General features: G+C 45.7%; 1 protein-coding gene across 1 annotated transcript in view; it reads left to right on the top strand.

Moving 5' to 3' along the window:
• The window catches only part of ZDHHC17 (zinc finger DHHC-type palmitoyltransferase 17), a 147,795-nt gene extending 134,392 nt beyond the window's left edge, over positions 1-13,403 (top strand). Inside the window, exon 18 of the mRNA XM_047788381.1 lies at positions 13,255-13,403. The gene's annotated coding sequence lies outside the window, so the exon portion shown is untranslated. The remainder of the gene's footprint in view (positions 1-13,254) is intronic.
• Positions 13,404-13,816: the final 413 nt, after the last annotated feature.

The following is a 13,816-nucleotide window of genomic DNA, read 5'->3' as shown; positions in this document are numbered from 1 at the left end:
GCATATAGACATTTCTGGGCTAGGAGTTGAATCAGAGCTGCAGCTGTCAGCCTACGCCACAGCCACAGCAATGCTGGATCCAGGCCACATCTGCAACCTACGCCTCAGCTTATAGCAAGGCCAGATCCTTAACCCACTGTTTGAGGCAAGGGTTGGAACCGGCATCCTCATGGACACTATGTGGGATTCTTAACCTGCTGAGCCACAGTGGGAACTCCAAGAGATTTTTTTTTTCTTTTTTGTCTGCGCCCGTGGCACATGAAAATTCCTGGGCCAGGGATCAAATGTAAACCTCAGCTTCGACTTATGCCACAGCTGCAGCAACATTGGATCCTCGACCCACTTGGCCACGGTGGGAATTCAGATGTATTTTTTTCTAGAGTCTTGACAGTGATAGAACTTTTTCTCTTAAGCCTGCAGTTGTCCTGAAAGTTTGCGGTCCCTGATTTTAACCCTATGGATGGGCAGTGTAAGGAGGCTGAGCTGTATGGTGGGTCGCATTCTCCGAAGATGGTCGCCACCATCTATCCCAGCCCTTACGAGGGACGTGATAGCATCTTCTCATCAAGAGGCGGCATCTCTGCTTCCTCCCCTTGCACGCGATGAGCCGGTGACTCTGGGGGAAGTGACCCTATGTGATTTCTGAGCCTGGCATGAAAGGCAGTGTCGCTTCTGGCTAGTGCTTTTGGGATACTTGATCTTGAAACACAACTACCATGTTCAAAGAAGCCCAGGCCACACGGAGAGGCTGTGTGTGGGTTCTCTAGAGCAGAACTTTGGCTAACATCCAGCCAACAGCTGTAATTAATGGGCCATGTGAATAAGAAGCCTAGACGGTGACTCCAGCACCAAAAATTGTCCAACTACATGAGAAGAAACTCTAAGAGAGAATCCCCCCCCCCCCCCGAGTTGAGTAAACCTTCAGAATTGTGAGTGTTGATAATGGTAAAATGATTGTGGTTGTCTTAAGACACTCAGTTTGAGGGAGACTCATGAGGCAGCAATAGGTAACGGGAAAAGGACGGAATGAATTTCTCATCGTCTTTTGTGTGTAAGTATTCACAACATCCCCTGTTTGGGGGGAGGTTGCTTCCTGATCACAAAGCATCAAACTATGGAAAGACAAGTCAGACTGGGACGCCAGTGATGCAGCAGAGTCAGTAGTTACCTTATCTCTCAGGGCAATCAAGACTGTTGGGAAAAGTAGGAAAGCCTGACAAAATTAGAGGGATATGTTAAAAAACAAGCATATTTAAAAAAAGCCAGTTATAAACAACATGAAAACTATAACATCACTTTTGGTGAAGTTTGTGTGTGTGTGTGTGTGTGTGTGTAACTGAGCTCAGTGAGGGCACAGGTTTTTGTCTCTCTTTTTTTCATGCAGTACCCTCAACCTTAGAACAGTGCTTGGCACAAAGGCTCAATAAGAACATAGTGAATGAATACATGAATGTAAACAAATCTGGCAGAATGAGAACTAGCATTTACCTCTGTCAGATACAGCTCTATGTGGGCTTTTTTCTTCCTTGTTTTTCCTAAATTCTCTACCACAATTACAGATTGCTTGTAAAAGTCCATAGTGTTTTATCGTGGGACAAGAAAAGCTTTCAAATAGCTACATATAAGCATATATTCAAATATTTCTAAGCAAAATATCCTCATAGGGAAAAAAAAGATTCATTATTAAGAAAAAAACAACAACTCTCAAGAGAAGGTTTTGCATTGTGTGGGCAGGACCAATAGCAAATGCAGACTTTCTTAGTTCCTATATGGATCCGCTACAAGCTATCATGGAAACACAGGTTTCTGTCAAGGATTTTGGAATAAATTAGTCCACTCGTTTTGCTGTCTTATTATGACCTCTTTCTTTAGCTCAGCTGGGACTCCTTTTGTCTGCCAATTAAAAAACATCCGATGCGCACATTATGCCGAAGAAGCCCCCTGAGAGAAAGTCTCCTTCCACTGCAGTTGTTCAGATTTAGCATGGAAACTAGATTTCACTTTGCTTGCAGAGTCTGATTGACCCCCCTGGTGATTGCCTCGCAGGCTGTGCGGAGAAGCGTCCTCAGGTTATGATTATGCCTGGTTGATTAGCAATGTCTGCCATGGTTCACATATGGAGGAGAAGGGGCTTGATTGCCTACTGTAAATGCCTGGATCAGTAATTGCTATGGTAATATCTTGTATCAGGCCCTCCCTACTCCTTTACAAGCTCTTGATCCTAATGAGCTTCTCACAGTGAGTTCAGAATGTAATTGGCAGGAGTTCCCGTGACTAGTATCCTTGAGGACGCAGGTTCAATCCCTGACTTTGCTCGGTGGGTTAGGTATCCGACGTTGCCATGAGCTGTGGGGTAGGTTGCCATGAGGCTCCGATCCTGTGTTGCTGTGGCTGTGGTGTAGGCTGGCGGCTACAGCTCTGATTCAGTCCCTAGCCTGAGAACCTCTATATGCCACAGGTTTGGCCCTAAAAAGACAAAATGCAAAAAAAGAGAATGAAGAATAATGGCCCCTAAAGATGTCCAGATCCTAATCCTGGGAACCGGGAGGACAGCCAATTTCGACTGAGCTGAGAGATGAGGTGATCACAGATTGTCCCTTACCTGGCGGTGAGGTTGGACTTCTCTCTCCATACATTGTTGCTATGCGCATATGTTATTCACGAGGCAGAGGGGAATTAGGGAGCAGATGGAATAAATGGCTAATCAGCTACCCTTAAAGTAGGCTGTTGACACTGGATTATCCAGGTGCGTCCATTTTAATCACAAGCTTCTTCAAGATGGAAGCAAGTCAGAAGAGAGTCGCGGGAGAGATGTCTCTAGAAAAGAAAAGCGGAGCCCTGGCAGCCTGAGGAGGACCCTGTGTCACGCTGCCGCTGCCGCTGCCGCTGCCGGTGTGGAAGATGCAGGAAGGGAAGGGAGCGTCAAGGAAGCCAGACTGGAGAAACTGCACGAGGGAAGGTAAGATATGCTCCCTTGAGAAATGCACCCGCCAGCACCTTGCTCTTAGCCCAACGGGAACCATATCCTATTTCTTACTGTAGGGAAGGGAAAATAATTTTCCCTCTAGCTTTCTGAGTTCTTGGCTAAGACCCCCGTATTAAAAGACAGAATAACGGAAGAACAAACAGAAGTGTATTAATGTGTGTTCTTCATGTAGGTAAACACCTTTTCCTGGGTATCTCCCAGGAAATAATGCAAATAATGCAGTACTCTGAGTAATGCAAAGAGGTAGCTGTAGAATTCAGGATTAAATCCCATCTTCTGGGGGAAGAGGAGGAGGTGTACATACCTCCTAGGAGAGAGTAACTTTTATGCAGGTGAATGGGATCTTAGAGCTACAGGTGGGAGGTGTGATGGTCTGTGACACGGCTTGTCTGGGCATGATGTCACCGCCCGCCTCCTCCTTGGTTGATGAAACTCCTGGTAAGGGGGATTGATGACCATTGGGTTTCTTTTGGAGGTTCCGTCTTCAGGCAGATGAGGGGAAATCAGAGAAAGCCTCTCGCTGCGTTTGCTCTTTTTCTAGGGTGTACAGTTCAAAATAATCCTTATGCCAACGTGGCATAGGAGGGGGAGGCATATTCTGTTCGTTTCTTAACATCAGGCCAGTAAGAGAATGCATTCGTGTTGCCTAAGCCGCCAAGTCTGTGGCACCGAGTGAGAGCTGCAGTGAAAAAGTGCTGCACAGAGTGCGGGGCAGTCTCCCTCTGAAAAGCAAAGTGCTGCTCCCTGCGCTCTCCTCGGCTCCCGGTTCGCTGGCTTTCTGGATACCGCTCGACAGTTTGAGGCCAGTTTCTTCGAGCAGTCTGAGGATCCAGTCTCTCCATACGCTGTGTTCAGTTGTGTGAGAAGCAAACAGGTTTCATCGTTGCTGTTAAATGATCTGTATCATTTCCCTTCTTGCACATAATTCTCGTCTGTCCAGTAAGACCGCATTCATGGAACGAGTGTAGAACAATGCGAACTCATTTGAAATCGCGGTGGTGCTGTGGAATGTCTGGGAAGAGAGAGAAATGTTAGCTGGAATTATTGGCTCTGACTTGGAGGAAAAACTAAAATCACTTCATATTAAAAAAAAAAATGTGCCCTTTATTGAGAATCAGCTATTGCGTCACATACATGATCTCATTTAGTCTTAAGGGCCACCTTTAAGGGGGGAACGGCTGTCTTCATTTTCCACACGGAGGCTCAGTTCGGGAATTGACCTGTCAGGGTTCCCGTAGGAAGGACCTTGAAAGCTCCGTTGATGGGTCGGATAACATTGTCCTTGGGGGTAAAAAGATCTTCTGGAGGAATTGCTGGCCAACCCTTTCCCTCCAGCTACGGGAACGTGCGGATGATTCTCCTTGCTTTCAAGAACTAAGTGGCTTTAAGAGGCAGTGGCACTGCTGTTTAATTACAGCCAAAGCAATGTCTACAGCAGTGCTTCTAAAATTTCATCACATTTCAGAAGCACCTGGGGAACTTAAAAAAAAATCCTAACATCCAGGTCACACTGCACACCAGTTAAATCCTAAACTCCTGGAATGGGTTTAGACATCAGTGTTTGTTTGTTTTGAAGCTTCTAAAGTTTAGGAACTTGGGATAAGTAACCAGGGACTTCATTTGCGAAATGAGATCAGGTTCTCTTAACACAGATTGATTTGAATGGATTTTGGATTTCTGAGTCTGTTGGTGAATTTCTTAACTTCCTTTTTTTGTGTGTTGGTAATTCTTCTGATGCCTGCACTCTTTGTACTGTCTCTATTCGTATCACTGAAACGTGTCTAAATAAAAGTCTGTCTTTCTAGTCTTTGACTATGAAGGTGGTCATTTTATATCGACATCAAGACAGAAACTCAGAAGCAGGAAAACCTTTTAAAATGTAGTGTAAATAAAGGAAATCCAAACAAAGACACTAGCAGCCTTGTGTTCAGGGTAGAAAACTCAAAGCCTCAACAGGGCCAGGCAGGAAATCCAAATAAATAAAAGAGACAAGGGTTTTTAAAGAGTGAGGGGGGCGGGGGGGGGGGGGAGAACGGATAGGGGGGTGCTGGCGGGGGGAGGGAGGGGAGCAGAGGACGACAGAGCACAGGGAGTTCCTAGTTGCCAGATCTCCCAAGTTTTTGAAAAGCTAGAAATTAAGCTTTTTGGGGGGGAGGGTGGATCTTTTAGGGCTGCCCTCGCAGCACATGCAAGTTCCCAGGCTAGGGGTCGAATCGGAGCTGTAGCCGCCAGTCTACACCACAGCTCAGCGCAATGCCGGGTCCTTAACCCACGGAGGGAGGTCAGGGATTGAACCCACAACCCCATGGTTCCAAGTTGGATTCGTTTCCACTGCGCCACGACTGGCACTCTGAAATTAGGCGTTTTTAAGTCTCAGTCTCTCCAGTCTCTCTCGCTCTCTCTCTGCTACAGATAGAGGTATAGATACAGATATTATAACATTATCAGTGATTGCTCAAAGAAATTAAAAACACTGTGTGAGGGACAGGGTATCAGAGCGAGCAGTGGATGAGAACCCAGGAAAACCGAGTTTATTTACATTTGAGGAGAAACTGGCGACAGTATCTACTTAGAAGAGGCAGGATGAGAATGAAGGAAATGCAGAATTCCAGGTTTCTGCTTTTGTCTCTTGAGTCTAGTCATTATCTATGAAACTCAGAGGGGGCATTCTTTGTTCTTTGTGGCTTATTTGCAAAGCAAGTGTGGAGCCAACTCACTTTCTCTGACCTTCCCCTCCCCTCCCAGTTTTCCTTTCCTTCTGTGCGTTGCTTTTAATTACCTGTAATAACACAGACGGGTTGCAGCTGAAGACTTCTGAAGTCTTGAGATGAGTCAATCCCATGAGATCAACAGTGGCTAGAAGCATCAAGAATTTCTCTTTTTTTAAATTCTCTCAGCCACGGACTTGGGAAAGTGCAGTTTCTCAGTAAACATAACTGCTGTTTTCTGTTCAGCTCCACCTCTGCTCAGTTTCCTGACGTTTGTTAATGGCAAACTCTTGTTTCCATGTAATTAAAGTTATAATCAAAAAGGACAGTTGACCTTAGCTCCTTGTGTCGTCAGCACAGCGGGGGCTGCCCAAGGGTGAAAAGGAAGAAGTGATGAGAACTCATTTTTAACATCCTAGGATTTGATAGCTGGTGGGGATAAAAATACGGCTGGATGTGCCCCCCTTTGTACGACGTGGTAAATCTAAAACGGTTTTGAACTGGGGAAGAGAGGAGTTGTCTGTTTTGAAAAACATAAGTGTGACTATTTTGAGGGAGATGTTTTATTTGAATAAATATATTCAGACATGTTATAAATCTGTTTCATGTATGGGATATAGCACTTCTTTTTTTGGAGTAGCTTTCTTCATTTTTTAATGTATAGTGTTTTTAATGGGCGTGTAGTTGACTGACAGTGTTGTGTTGGTTTCAGGTGACCAGCAAAGTTTCTCAATTACATATGCTTCGGATTCTGTTTGTTAGAGGTTATCTCGGGATAGCGAGTGTAGTTTCCTGAACTATGCAGCAGGTCCTTCCTGTTTATCCGTTTTACATATAGAAGCGTAGATCTGTTAATCCCCAACTCCTGATGTATTTCCCCCCCCCCACCCCCCGCCCCTCAGCAATATAACACTTGTTAATTTTGGGGCAGATGGAAAGATTCCTGGAAACCGGAAGCTGGTTGCGTCAAGATTACCTGTTCGTTCCTTGTAGTTCCTTTCTGCTTCATTTCTAAGGAAGTCCATGAAAGTGCCTTCTGTCCTCTTCTTTTTTTTTTTTTTGCTATTTCTTTGGGCCGCTCCTGCGGCATATGGAGGTTCCCAGGCTAGGGGTCCAGTCGGAGCTGTAGCCACTGGCCTACGCCAGAGCCACAGCAACGTGGGATCCGAGCCGCGTCTGCAACCTACACCACAGCTCACGGCAACGCCAGATCCTTAACCCACTGAGCAAGGGCAGGGACCGAACCCGCAACCTCGTGGTTCCTAGTTGGATTCGTTAACCACTGCGCCACGACGGGAGCTCTGCCTTCTGTCCTCTTCTTACGGATGGTGTTCTTCAGTGAAGGATCTTGAGATTCACCTCTGCTCACCGTCTTGGGCTTTTTCCAGATGGAATTCTAGAGCCTCGGACCAGAATGAAAACTGGAAGATAAATCTGTCTCCCTGTAAACATCCTTGTAGTTTTCAAGACATTTTCACATTTGGTCCTTTAAAAGCACCGTGCAGGAGTTCCCGTTGTGGCTCAGCAGAAACGAATCTGTCGAGCATCCATGAGGACGCAGGTTCAATCCCTTGCCTCGCTCATTGGGTTAAGGATTCGGCATTGCCATGAGCTGTGGTGTAGGTCTCAGAAGCGGCATGGAACCCGAGTGCTATGGCTGTGGTGTAGACCAGCAGCTACAGCTCCGATTCGACCCCTAGCATGGGAACCTCCATATGCCTCGGGGGTGGCCCTAAAAAAGCAAAAATAAATAAAAAGTAAAAGCACTGTGCAAGGGCAGGAGAGAAACTCCTATCCTGTTTAACAAACGATTAAATAGAATCTTTGAAGACAGAAATACAAGGCTACATAACTTCGACCCGGAAACTTAATGATTCCACAGCTCCATTGAGATTCTACAGATTCTCCAGCGGACTCTTAGCTAAAGGTTGAAGAGAGAGGAATTCCTGTCATGGCTCAGTAGTTAATGAACCCAACTAGTATCCATGAGGTTTCGGGTTCGATCCCTGGCCTTGCTCAGTGGGTTAAGGATCCGGTGTTGCTGTGGCTGTGGCCTTAGCCTGGGAACCTCCATATGCCTTGGGTGCTGCCCTAAAAAGACAAAAAATAAAAGACTGAAGAGAGAACTTGGGAAAGTTCCTGTCTGATTTTAAAATTCAGGATATTTTTATCATGTGTATCACAATTTACTCAAATAACTTGAACAGTTTTCTGTTTGTATTTTAGTGTTTACGAAATCATGCAGCTATTTTTAAACGATTTGGTATTTATTTTGGACTCCAGAGTTGATCACCACTGCACTTTTCCACTGGCCAGCTCTTTCTGTGTTCGCTGTTTATTGTGACTGAGACCAGGTGAGGGGAGATTTGAGGAAGATAACTCGGTTATTACTGGCGTTATTCAGCATTTGATAGACGCTTTTTCGGGAATACTTAAGGAGAGTGCTTAGGGCTGATGCACACGCCACTGAAATTACAGTCTTTCTTAACTCACAGGGGAACATTCTTTTTTTTTTTTTTTTGATATAAAACAACTCTGAGCTGGAATGTATAATTGAAGGCTCTGACTACGCCTTTTTCTTTTTCCAAAGCACTTTCACATATGTTATCACTACAGTCGAGTGGGAAGATTATCTTATCTACAGTTCCTCCAGTTTTGAGACTAGGAAAAGGAGAGGCTGCAATTGCCCCGTGTCATGTAGATAATTAGTGGCAGACCCAGAACCCTAACTCCATTCCACTTTGCCTGCCAAGCTTGCTTGCTGCCTGTTGACATGACCAGAGAGTGACGGCGGTGGCCAGCCAGCTAGCATTTTAATATTTGAGCAAAATAAGCATCCGTATTCCTTACTTAGGTGTCGGCTCCCAGCTTCTTTCCATCTGTGTCCCTACAAAAATTCCTTGAATCTTAGATCTTAGGAGCTCCCTTTTTCTTTTTTTTCCATATGAAAGTTCCCAGGCTATGGGTTGAATCGGAGCTACAGCTGCTGGCCTGCACCACAGCCATAGCAACGTGGGATCCGAGCTCTGCATCCTACACCATAGCCCATGGGAATGCCCGATTCCCGACCCACTGAGCGAGGTCGGGGATTGAACCTGCATCCTCATGGACTTGTTTACGCTGTACACAATGGGAACTCCTTAGGAGTTTCTTTTTGCTTGAAAACACTGTCTACTCTCTCATCAGAGTCCTCAATTATCTATAATACCTCTTGGTTTATATTTAAGTTAGCTCTCCAGTATGCCATTTCACCTGACTTTGTGTATTTAACTCTACTTTTGCCGATAGAACAAAATGTTTATAGTAGGTACTGACGTATTTTCCCGTGTGCATTCTTGCATTCAACAGCATGTTTTATTTTGCGGCTATTGACCAAAGGCGCATCTTCACCCCGTGGCTTTCATCTCTTCCGCTGCTACCACTTAGGCGGCTGCTGTGGCTCTTACATTGCCCGTCCAGGCCCAGGTCTCAGCCCAGCCGCCGCTTCAGGCCCTGGGTCTCCCCAGGAAGGGCCCAAGATGGCTCTGCCTGCCTCTGCCAGCGGTGCCCAGGGCTCTGAGCCCTTGTGGGTGGGGGCTGCCACTGCTTGCAAGTAACTCCTCTTCTCATGCCTCTGCTCCATTGTCCCGCCAGACTTTGTTACAGAGCACAAGTTTAAAAATAGTAAGAATTTGGAGTTCCTGTCACGGCTCATTGTAAACAAACCTGACCAGTACCCGTGAAGATGCAGCATTGCCATAAGCTGCAGGGTCAGTTGCAGACACAGTTCATATCCTGCATTGCTGTGGCTCTGTGTAGGCTGGCAGCTGAAGCTCTGATTCAACCCTTAGCCTGGGAACTTCCACATGCAGCAGGTGTGGCCCTAAAAAGACCAAAACAAAGAAAAAAGAATTTGAAGACAGCAGAGCAGAGTGTGAAAGCAAGTGCAGAGCCCTGTGCAAATGCACGGACGACTCGCCCTTGGGGCCACAGCCCTGACCATCAGGTCTTTCGGGGCAATTGCGCCACCCCTAAAATCGGATGGTAAGAACCCCTCGGTCTCCACTGCCTTCCTGGCTTTGTGACCCTGTCCAGCCTCAGTCGCACCCGCTCTTTTCTCCAGTCTGGACCCTACAAGTTTATTGGCCTCGGTCTTGGATGTCACCTTTTCTAGCTTCCTGCTTATACTGCAGCTTTGAGGCTATTGCCGCCCCCCCCCCCCCTTAGCAATTAGTCCTGTGTATTGACTTTCTTCTGTTGCCATTTCATGAACTCTTATTATTTCACTCTTCTTTGTCCCTCATGCCTGCTGCCTGGAATCATTTGGCAAGTAAAATACCTGCATACCTGACTTTGTTTCAGGCTCTGCTTTCAAGAGAAGCCAGATTCTAATAGTACAGTGCTTGGAGGTAAGATTTTTTGATGGGGCTGATTTTACTCAGACGATGGTTAACTGGAACTCTAACTGTGCTGGCAGCCCCGTTTTCAGGCACCGACATTCAATCATTCATTCATTCAACACTTTCACCGAGTACTTACTCTGGGCCAGGCATGGAAAAGTAGGAAACAAAACACAAAAATGCTGGGCACGGAAAAGTAGGAAACAAAACACAAAAATGCCTTGGAGATAGCCCTGTGGCTCAGTGGGTTAGGAATCCGATTGCAGTGGATTGGGGGGCTGCTGGGGTGCCGGTTCGATCTCTGGCCCCAGGCAGTGGGTTAAAAGATCTGGTGTTGCCACAGCTGTGGCTCAGACTCAGTCCCTGGCCTGGGAACTTCCATAAGTCTTGGGTACAGCCATTTCAAAACAAAACAAAAACCTGCCTTTGTGGTGCTCACATGAACAGTGTTATGGAAAGAAAGCAAGCAGAGGAGGACATCGTGAAAGTGGGAGGAGATTTGTAATTTTAAGGAAGACGTCAGGATCGGCCGCCCTGCAACAGGCTTCAAGGACTGGGGGAGCCTTGTTGAGACTTGAGAGGAGAGGATTCTAATCGAAGGCGAGGACCAATGCAAAAGCCCTGGAGTGGTAGACACCTGACTGGGGTTTGGAGGCAGCTGGAAGCCAGCACAGCTGGAGGACCGTGGTCTGGGACGGAATTACCTGAGACGAGGTAGAGAAGCAAGGCCACATCTAGTAGGAACGTAGAAGGCATCGTCAGAACTTTGGTGTTTCCAAGGGAAACACGGACAGATTTTCTGCAAAAGGGGGACTTGATCAGCTCCATTTCCGGATGCGGCAGAGCCGGGCAGGTGGAAAGCTGTCCGACTGGGTACCACACACTGAACCAGTTTTCCCGATTTTTTTCTCCTGACTTTCAAATAATTGTAAGCAGACTTTCTAAATGTTTTTCATTTGGTGAGCTATTCAAACTTGACTCCTAACATGGGCCTGCGGCTCTTTGATTTCTTGATGAGAAATGCCTTTTGGGACATTTTCATTCAGCAGTAAATGTAAATTGTATATGCCATTGTCTTTATTCAAAAGAGGTTCTGTTGTGTACGGGTGGCAGTGGTTTACATCTGTCACCGCCCTCATTATTGGAAGACTCGATTACTTGTAGCATATACATAATTATTCTCGTTGTTTGGAAATGCATTGCTTCCACCCATTTGAATCTGCATTTTGATTTTTCTTTCTGTTTTGCAGTCAGATAATGTTTTCTTGTTAGCCAAGTATGTAGGCAAAATCTAAACTGAACTGTTTTAGCTGAGAGGTGGGACATGAATATAACATGAGATTTTATGTGGAATGAGTTATTCTTTGCCCTAATGGAGTTAAGATGGCATAAAATTTGTTTCCTGGGTCTTGAGTCAAGAGTGGTTTTGTTCGAAGTTGTGAAGATCATTTGAAATAAAGTCACTGAATCATTCAGAGAAGGCAGCTTTCCCAGAACTCTCAATAAGTGCTGACAACAAGCAATGGACTAGTATTTACTTGCCACCAGAAGGTACAAACGGCCTGTATCAACCATTCACCCCTCACCCCCGCTGCTCTTGCCTTTCTCTTCCTCTTTTTATGCTTCAGATCCTTTCTTCTTGCGTTAGACTTTGCTCTCTTCCTACAAAACCACCCATGCTTACACGTCCCCCAGATTGGAGTCGGGCAGGGAATGGGGTCGCGGTTACAGGCTGGACACATTGTTCCAATGTCCCTTGTCCTTTCACCTTAAGCCCCGTCGCAATGCTAGGGACACATTCCCAAGTGCCCAGAGAACGTTTCCACGAGAGCCAAATGCTTTCCTTGCTAGGCTAGATTAATGACCCGTGAAATCTGCTGTGCAAAATCCTCTAAAAAGGGTATAAAATTAACTCATGCTCTTGAACAATTATACATCAAGGTAGCAGTTGAAAATTTTTCTACTGTTAGGCTGACTACTGTCAGCTCCCTGAGGGCAGGGATTGGTGATCTTTGATGTTTGTGCTTATTTCCTTAGCAGCAAACAAAATACCTAGCCAGCACTTGGTATTTCTTAAATAATGAACAAAGAACAAACTTTAAACAGAGCAGTGGGGTGTTTTGTTGTTTTTTTTTTTTTTCTTTTTACAACTGCACATGCAGCATATGGAAGTTCCCATGCTGGGGGTTGCTGGATCCTTAACCCACTAAGCAAGGCCAGGGATCAAACCTGCCTCCTCATGGACACCGTATTGGGTTCTTAACCCACTGAGCCACAACAGAAAATCCTGGGGGTGTTTTGTGTTTTTGTTTTTTTTTTTTCTTTTTAGGGTGGCGTGAACCTGCAGCATATGGAAGTTCCCAGGCTGGGGCCATATCAAGAGCTGCAGCTGCCAACCTACACTGCAGCCACAGCAACACCAGATTTAAGCCTCATCTGCAAACTACACCATAGCTTGAGGTATCACCGGATCTTAACCAACTTGTGAGGCCAGGGATCAAACTTGGATTCTCAAGGATACTAGTCAGGTTTGTAACCCCCTGAGCCACAGCAGGAACTCCTCCTGGGGTATTTTTAACTCAAGATATTTGGTGTATTAAAGACCTCCTTGAAAGAAGCTCAGTGATTTAGGACTTCACATTGAGAAGTTGTTGAATCGGTTGGCTAATACCTGTCAAAAAGGACAGGTCTATGGAGTTCTCGTCATGGCTCAGTGGAAACGAATCGGATTAGCATCCATGAGGACGCAGGTTTGACCCTGGCTTCGGCTCAGTGGGTTAAGGATCCGGCGTTGCCATGAGTTGTGGTGTAGGTCACAGATGTGGCTTGGTTGCTGGGGCTGTGGTGCAGGCCAGCGGCCACAACTCCTATTTGACCCTTATCCTGGGAACCATTCATATGCCAGGGATGCCACCCTAAAAAAAAGACAAAAAAAAAAAAAGAAAATATGGTAACACCATATTCTCGCAAAACCGAACAGTCACCTCTGGCTGTAGCTTTGAGGTGCATTGGATAGTACAGAATCATTCCATGCAACAGATGAACTTTTCTTTGTTCTATGGAAGGCTATTTGGCAGTTAACTCATCTTGGTGGGCTCGTAGGGTTGAAGTCCCATTTAAAATACAACCTGAAATCCTGGTGTATTTCTTTCTTTCTTTTTTTTTTTTTTTTTTGCCCCAGAACAGCCATTCACCGATCTCCTCTGACTGCGCCTTGATGTTGGTGAATGTGCTACCCTTCATGCTGCTACTCCAGCAGAGATGCAGTGATTCCAGCTCAGCCAACCAGAGAATCCTGTTCCCTGGGCTGCAGGTACTGGGTTAGGGATGGGCTCCGGAGCCAGTCAGAACCAATAAAATGCAATGACGCTTCGACTGACACGCTGGGAATGGGATCCTTCCACCTGGGCTCCAGAATGTTGTTACAAGGGTCCTGGCTCTCGCGGTGCTGCCGTGAGGGGAGAGTCTGATAATAAGGAATCTAACATGGAGGAGAATGGAATTGAAAGAGAGAAATAGGGTTAAATTTGGGTCATGAAAGTGTAATTTAAACTCTGCGTGAATCTCTACCTAAAGCCATACCTAGCTCTGGATTTTATAATATGAGCCACTAAATTCAATATTTATTTGTCATTTTATGATGGGTTTTTGATCTTTTATAACTAAAAGGGTTAAAACTAATACATGTAATTATAAAAAAGTCTATCGAATCCCTTTTTTAAATTCCTAATATAACTGTGCTT

Source organism: Phacochoerus africanus, chromosome 7 (genome assembly GCF_016906955.1).
Source record: "Phacochoerus africanus isolate WHEZ1 chromosome 7, ROS_Pafr_v1, whole genome shotgun sequence".
Lineage (NCBI taxonomy): Eukaryota > Metazoa > Chordata > Mammalia > Artiodactyla > Suidae > Phacochoerus > Phacochoerus africanus.
This window is presented reverse-complemented; position numbering and strand designations above follow the sequence as displayed.